The sequence below is a fragment of the Micropterus salmoides genome, unplaced genomic scaffold (assembly GCF_014851395.1).
Source record: "Micropterus salmoides isolate LMB-PRFRI ecotype aquatic unplaced genomic scaffold, ASM1485139v1 Ms_hic_scaffold_2, whole genome shotgun sequence".
Lineage (NCBI taxonomy): Eukaryota > Metazoa > Chordata > Actinopteri > Centrarchiformes > Centrarchidae > Micropterus > Micropterus salmoides.
In genome coordinates this window covers 23,096,355-23,104,985 of record NW_024041150.1, presented here as the reverse complement: position 1 = coordinate 23,104,985, position 8,631 = coordinate 23,096,355, and positions in this window count along the sequence as shown.

Genomic DNA, 8,631 nt, shown 5'->3' with positions numbered 1-8,631 from the left:
TAGCATTTCCTAGGAATCACATCAGATGAGAGGAACTTAACTACTTTCTAGTTAGTAGTATTGGTTGTTACAAATTCTTACTTAGAGAATATAAGAAAAGATACATGAATGGCATCAGATTATGAAGAGGTAAATACCGAGTGACATTTATACATTAAACGGCGTTTCAGAACAATGGCATGTAATACTTATTTTTGTCCTCTTGGGGGAGCTCTGGTTCCATGAAGATAGCTTTGATTATTCTTTAAACAATCCTTTGCTCAGGAGCTGGGGAATTTAGTTATTTAACATTAAATTTGAGCTGGAAAATTAATTGAGTAGTATAGGATAACATTTCTTTATCATATCATTTCTAAAGGAAGTGTCAGAAAGTGTTGGGAACTAAGCATTGGTTACAACATAAAATGAAGAAATGTCAGGGATCCTTGCTGAAAATTAAAGCACTGCAAAATTAACTTATTTAGATTCTTTTCAACAACAAATATCAACACCAACATGGTAACATAACTACTCAAATGGAGTGGAGAGACCTAGTTAAGTAACTTAAAGATTATTTAATTAAACAAGGTAATGCTTTGAGTTTTTCTTTCTCTGGCGTCTGGAGTTCCTCATGCCTGGCTGTGAAAGTGAGGATATCCTTTGATGTGAGGTAATTAAACAAAGAGGGAGGTCAGTTACGTGTGTGGGGGCAGTTTAGGGTTTCCTGCCCTCTTTCGAAAAGAATTTTGAAAGGCTGTTCAGGAGAAAGCTAATTTCTGGTTAGTATTTCTTTGTAATTTTAACAGTCAGGCACCTTTTGCTGCCAAAAGTGGCCAGTTTTACAATCGAGCTGCCCAGAAACAGCACATAGGGAAAGCAAACCTTTCAACCCCCTCCTCTGGGGTCACTTCAGCCATCTGTTGAGGGTTGATATCTCAAGCCCCCCCCCCCTTTTTTTTTGGAGTCTCCAAATTTATTTGACATAAAATGAACTAATCCACACTGGCTTGTTCACAACATGCTTTTATCTCAAACTGCATTCTCTTTGGTGATCGTCAGCTTGCAGTGATTGTTGAGATCTCCTCTTAAAAGGCTGTCCTTTGGGCGTGAATTAACTTTAGCTTCAACTAAGCTTTTTAAAATAGCATCTCAGTTTTTATTGCTGCTAAATTGTCAAGAGGCAAAAATGTAAATGCTTGCAAAATGTCTTTTTAAATTGATCTCAACAGGTGTGCTGCCTGGTAACTACCAATTTCTGGGAGGATTAAAAAAAAAGTTGGAAAAGATTCAATACGCAAATGCCCTTGTCTTTCTCAAACACTTTAAGCACTACGCTGAGTGGAGGAAAACAAACAGCCTTCTTTCCTCAAAAAAAAAGGCATCAAGGAACAAAATGCCTTCAAAAAAAACAACGTACATTGGGCTGATACAGCCAAGCTTGACTTGATTTACATATGCACAGATGACTGACTATTACAATATATTTATTATCCTAGTCTGTCCACATATGTAGAGTTTAGGTCAGAGATGTGAAGTTGTTTTATTGTTTTCCTCACTAGCTGTTCCTCTCCTTGCTTTGACTGGGACCAGTCAAGGCTGTGAGAGGATCTTTGTTCCCCAAAACATAGAAACCTAGACTGTGTAAATGATAATGCATCCCCTTGCTCTGGGCCAGACGTTAGTGACTGTCCTAGGAGATAGAACCTCTGGTCCAGCTGATTTGTGTTACAGTACTTCTGTTTATTCTCTTTTATTAATAAATTCTCAATTATTTGCTCAATCCCTCACCATGAATACCAGAATTTTCCACGACACTAGTAAACTGCCTTTTGCCACTTTGCCACTTGCTGTGTGTGGGTTTTGGTATTTGAGTCTAACTTCCTTTGGCAGTTACCTGAATTATTACAATTAGAGAATGCTTTTTAGACACAAGTAATGTCATCAAAGGACATAAAGATAGAGTTCTTTAGCCCTAAGACAGGGTTCTATTGGAAAAACCACTCATCTTTAGCTGCAACATATCTAGTACATGCAAGTGCAGCACAGTAAGTGGGCAGTTTGACCAATGTTACACAATTACTTTGTCTGTTTCGTCCAGGTTGTATAGCCAGAGTGGAGAGTGGACAGCCTAAAGACCATACAGTGTGTCAATGATTTCTCTAGTGTAGAGAGTTGGGGTCCCAAGATAGTGGAGGATCTTGACACCCATCTTAGTGGAGAACAATGACATGATGTCATCTTCAGTACTGAGCCATACAGAGTCATCGTCCTCCCCCAGAGGGGTAAATGGCACTAGTTTGTCTAGAGGGACAAATGAGTAGGGCTTTGAAGCAATGCCACCAAATGATGCCTAACTGTCTTCCCAGAGGGGACGGGGGAATCTCTGGAAGTACAAGCATGGCTCCTCGCAGGGCAAGATAGTCAATGTAGTCTGGCTGGTCCTAGATGTAATGGTGTGGACACTGCCCTTTATGAGGGTGGCCCTCATATTATTACATGGCATGTTTTGCTGTGCACATTCAGTATACTGGTTATGTTGATGCACAAGGTTCATAAATTATATAATCAGCAGAAATTAACTAGTGTTTAGGAAGCTGTATGATTATGTCAATGGGTTTGGGAATTCCTTGCACAGTGCAGCTTGACTCAAATTACCCAACATGTAAACATTTTCTGGCAAGGCATATGAGTAATCCCTTTTCATTAAGCCACTGTTAACAATGCTTGGTCAACTGTGACTTCTGCATGTGCAAATGAATGAGAAAATTACTGGGCTGGAAAACACTTTTCCTTTGTCTGTCCCTTCTTAACTGGGAGCTCATATAAGAGGGGACACGTTCTCCAAATGTGCATCAAGCTGCCCTTAATGAGTCAAAGAGACAGTGGAAAACTCTGCTGTGGGGACTAACCTCCAATATGTGACAGCGACCCAGACTCTGGTTATTTAATTGGTGTAGATGTGTGCAGTCCTCCAGCGAAACTTTGTTTCATACGCCGTTTAACTGACAATGTCTTTTGGATGTCAATATCACTCGGTTCATCATGACTGTTACTGTGTTGGCTAAGATTATTCTGACTGCAGTATAGATTCCTAGAGAAGAAGTTCTTCAGGGATCCATTAAAGATTTAAGATGACTGTCCAAAATACCAGTCCAATTAGAATCAATCACAGTCCGGACTCATTCCTTTAGGATCCTTTTGTGTAGGACACTTATTATGCCAAGAACCTCCAACAGGGCTTTTTAATTGTCTTGGATCTTTCTGTATGATGTGAGGGATATTTAAAATCCACCACAGCGGCATGCCTTTATGTACATGCCACTTCAACCTTGAGACAGCAGCGCATGACTTAAACTTACATTCAGTCCCTCGAGTCTACTCACCTATTTTGGTTTTTCCATTTGGTAAATCTGGTACCTGGTAGTTTTAGAGAGAATCATCACTATTCACTGCATCATCATTGCACACACCAGACAGGGGTCTGCCGGTCAAACCCGCCATTTTTAAAAAGTTTATCCAGAGATTGCGATATAACTCTAACCATACTCTCTGCACTTTATTATCATTAAAGTTTGTGTGAGTTTCTTATGTGCAGCGTCACTATGACGAGCTACATTGAGGGAGTACTAAATCTGCCATGGAATACAGAGGACATGGCACCAAAAGGGAGTCGAGTAGAGGCAAGTTGAGGAGAGTTGAGCTGACACCAGCACATGGTTGCACTGGAGGCTGCATAGCTCTGGTTAGCCCACCATGAAGCTGATGTTCCAGCTTTTGAATGATTTTGTCACTGTTCTCCATCACTTTCAGTCTGAGCCTCAGGAGATGTGATCTCTGAGGACAGGGGAGCTTCACTCCAACATAATTGCTTGTGACAGGCGAGTTCACTTTGGTGTTTGCCCCCTCAAACTCAGCTGTCATTGTAACATTTTTTGTTGGAGTGGACATGCTGTTTGTGAAAACAGAGAACATAGAGGGATTTATACTGTTGCTTTAGCATGGCACATTGCCAACTGATCTGTGTTTCGCTCATCATTCTTACTCCAGGCAAGGCCAGTGTGAGCTTAGCTTCGTAATCTAAATAGAGCTAATGATAGTATCCCAGGGGTGAGAATATCCCCCGTCCACCCACCCCCAGTCTCAATCCGTTTTACTGTTTTTTACTCATTTATCTCATAATCTTGTATTTTACATCAACAAATACTGAAAAATACTCAGAACAAAACAGAGCACACTGTACATTCAAATGCACCATATCAAAAATGGTCAAAGAATGGAACAAGAAAGATATGCAAATCTGCATTGTCCTATAATCCAAGAGGATCATAAGAGGTACTAAAGAGCCGTGGTGTCACGGAACTACACCTCTTAAAACAAGCATGAGCAAGAGAACGTTTCAAACAATTCCAGTCTCCCAGAATAATACAATGACTCATAAATATCACCTTACTTCTGTGTTCACCAAAGTGAATATCGGATACAAAGCACTGAACATAGCTTCACCCACTCAGCTTTTATTTATATTGCATACTTGGCAGAATTCCAGCTACATATTTTTGCCCAATCTAATCCTGAGTCAAAATAAGGTTGAAATAGTGGAATCCCATCTTGTTCATCCTCAGGTTTCACTAATATTTCCATATTCTATTTCATTTCAATATTTCCATTCAAATCTATTGATAATGTGGGGGCTTTATTAATGATCCAAATGAAAAATGACTCAAAACATAATTTTCAAGTGTGCATAAAAAGGTGCACAAGAAATTCTGTATATAGGGATGCAGTTATGTGGATATTGTAAACTGTGAACTGTCTGTATCTAATCGAGGGCATGCAAAATAGTCAATAAGTAATAAAATAGTTTTTGTGTGAAAAGCATGCTGGTACGGTGTGATGTGTGTAATATATGTATTTTTATCTTTTACCCCCAATGATGGCCACTTGAAGGAACTGGTGATGAGTAAAAATCAACAGGTGACAACAAGGCTCTTGGGAAGCTCAGGTAATGCAATGTTCACAAGTCAAGACACATCCGCAAAAGGTCAAGAGCACTTCTGTATTGCAGCTGTCCCGCATAGAGAGCACAACCTTGAACAATAGGTACAAAGGTTACATCAAACGCCCCAATCCAATGGATGACCTGACACCATGACAAGTTATACATACAAGTCTCACATTAACAACAAATGACAACGGGGGTAGCATGATGTTACACTTGGAACTAACTTGATTTGTTGACAAATTAAATAAAGTATGAAGTTCATTAGCAATGAATTGCTTTGCCTGCTTTTTCATTTTCAGTGTAAGAGAGATACTGTAGATATTTTCCACAAACCCCGTGCACATAGGAAACATGTATATGTCCATGTACAGCACAATTGTAGAAAAATAAAGTATATCTAAGAACTGCCATATCACATCCACTCCAGACAGAGTGATTCTATTGCAGAGCGGTGTGTGTGTGTGAATAATATGAGGCAAGGCAGACACATAATGATGTAATTCCAATGTTATTTTACAGTTGAAAGTAATCGTTTTTCCAGTTTTTATTTCAGGGCCATACCCAATCCAACTCACAGTAAGCAAGCAGCCAGATATAGTACTACAACTCAGCCTGAGTACAGCCTCCAAACTGTAACCTTTAACAACATACTGAAATCATTCTGTTTTCTAAAAGAAAAATATTGGATGGTCAGTGGATATAAAACCTACAAATGTCTGAAAATGGCCCTGCTTTGAATCATTTTTCAACCATCTGCTTTATCATTTAGCAAGTAAATGAATAACTAGACTCTTTCAAACTGCTTGACTCCAGGATTTCAAATCCTCCTCCAACACAAATTTCTCCATGGGAAGTTTACTCTAACTGAGTTTTCCACATGTTTATAGGTTACCAACTTCCTGACAGGTAGGACAGTATGTAAGACAGCAGAGTTGTGGGGAAGTGCTTGCTGTAAACTACCATCAATCAAAGAAGAGAAGAGCGGGCAAGGTGTGCACCGACCCCGCACACCTCAGCAGTGTCTTCGTCACCAACCTGCCATCTCAAAGTCAGTACAGGTCAATTGCCACCCGAACAACCTGGAATGTCAGCAGCTTCTGTCCTGGAGCGACCACTTCCGTCTACCCGCAGCTTCAAAACAAAGGGAACAAGTCGCAAACTCTTCCCCCAACACAATTTTCCCTCTGCCAGTATATGTATTGTATTATGCACATTGTATATTGAACAGAATTATAAACGCAACACTTTTGTTTTTGCCCCCATTCATCATGAGCTGAACTCAAAGATCTAAGACTTTCTCTATGTACACAAAAGGCCTATTTCTCTCAAATATTGTTCACAAATCTGTCAAAATCTGTGTTAGTGAGCACTTCTCCTTTGCCAAGATAATCCATCCACCTCACAGGTGTGGCATATCAAGATGCTGATCAGAGAGCATCCTTAGGCTGGCCACAATAAAAGGCCACTGGAAAATTTGTAGTTTCACTGTACTGGGGGGATCCGGAAACCAGTCAGTATCTAGTGTGACCACCATTTGCCTCACACAGTGCAACACATCTCCTTCGCATCGAGTTGATCAGATTGTTGATTGTGGCCTGTGGAATGTTGGTCCACTCCTCTTCAAAGGCCATGCGAAGTTGCAGTCAGTTCAAGCCTCCGATGAGGATGACGAGCGTGCAGATGAACTTCCCTGAGATGGTTTCTGAGAGTTTGTGCAGAAATTCTTTGGTTATGCAAACCGATTGTTGCAGCAGCTGTCTGGGTGGCTGGTCTCAGACGATATTGGAGGCAAAGATGCTGGATGTGGAGGTCCTGGGCTGGTGTGATTACACGTGGTCTCGTGCCTCACACCTTTGGAGACGGCTTATGGTGAAATGAAATGAACATTCAATTGATGGGCAACAGCTCTGGTGGACATTCCTGCAGTCAGCATGCCAGTTGCACGCACCTCAAAACTTGCGACATCTGTGGCATTGTGCTGTGTGATGGAACTGCACATTTTCGAGTGGCCTTTTATTGTGGCCAGTCTAAGGCACACTTGTGCAATACCCATGCTGTCTGATCAGCATCTTGATATGCCACACCTGTGAGGTGGATGAATTATCTCAGCAAAGGAGAAGTGCTCACTAACACAGATTTTGACAGATTTGTGAACAATATTTGAGAGAAATAGGCCTTTTGTGTACATAGAGAAAGTCTTAGATCATTGAGTTCAGCTCATGGTGAATGACAAAAGTGCTGTGTTTATAATCTTTTTTATTTATTTTATTTATGTTATGCCAGGCCAAAGGAGTTCCTGTGGTTTCTACAATGCATTTGCGCGCAAAGCTGCTTTGTAAGTATTGGAATGGATAATCTTCCTGATGTTATAAATTTTCTTTTAAGAAATAGAGATTTTATTTATGCTAAAAGTCATGAGTTGGCCTGGATATTTACATAAAGAAGTCTTTCAAACGTGACAGTCAAACATGCAAAATTACTATGCTACACCAATTTTTGACAAAATGTAAGCCTTTAAGTACGATGTCCCCCTGACCAATGGGCAACACAGGCCATGTCTGCAACAACAGGTGAACAGTCACATAAAGTACATAAGTACATAAACTAAAGGAAGGTATAATATTCCTCTTCTGCACACCAAAAACACAGTAACAGCAGCAGTGGAAACTGCAATGCTCCTGAGCCCAGTCTGCTGAAAGACCAATTCAAGGTACCTCTAGGCAGCTGTACAGACGATGATGATGGAGGATGTGTCAGGAAGTTCAGTCCAGTGACTGTGGAAGGAGTCCGGCATTAATCCCCATGGTCTTGTTTTTCATAAGGGAAGCATTGCCTGGTGTTCAGTTTGTCATTCCCCTACAGGGACGGTCTCTCAGTGGACAGCTGCTCCAAAGCTCAAGGGTTTTCCCAAAACGGCACAATTATAGGTACAATAGGAGAACTGTGCAACATTAATGGAAGCCCAACTGTTTGCCCTGCTGCACAGAGCTGACACTAGTCATCACCAACTCTTTCTCTGAACTGACTCAAATATAGTCCAAGTTTGGCCCAAATATATGTAAGATATAGTAATGACTTAGTTTAAGAAACGCTACTTTTTTCAGTGAGCATGTTAACGGTATCTTATGTCACTTCTTTCACCTTTGAATTTTGATTTGTCGACATTAGAAATTCGCACACAGCATTTCTTACTAATGATTAAAATCCTGGCCAGGTATTTGAAGCTTTTAAACCGTTTGTTTAACTACTTGAAAATAGTCTAGGTGGAATAAAAAAGCTTTATCCTTCTACAATGTGATCCACACATAAGACGAAGCTACCGACAGAAAAAAAAAATTTTTTTTTACACTACTTCAATGCTGTTTAGTAAAATTTTAATAATTACATAAACTGGAAGATATCTTTAATTTTCATGTAAGGCAAAGACTAATAGTCTGTATTTATACTAGTGGCTCTATCTTAGCTAACTATTACTATATTTTAGTAACAATAAAACTTTTTGCTAGTCTTAGGCAAATATTTAATATTTGGCCTGAAGGTGGTGCCAAAGTAAAGACTATGTCATCACATTAGAGTAATAGTTTTGTCATTTTGGGAAATGCGTTAACTATGAAATTACAGCCAAGAGATGGTTAGCTTAGCATAAAGAC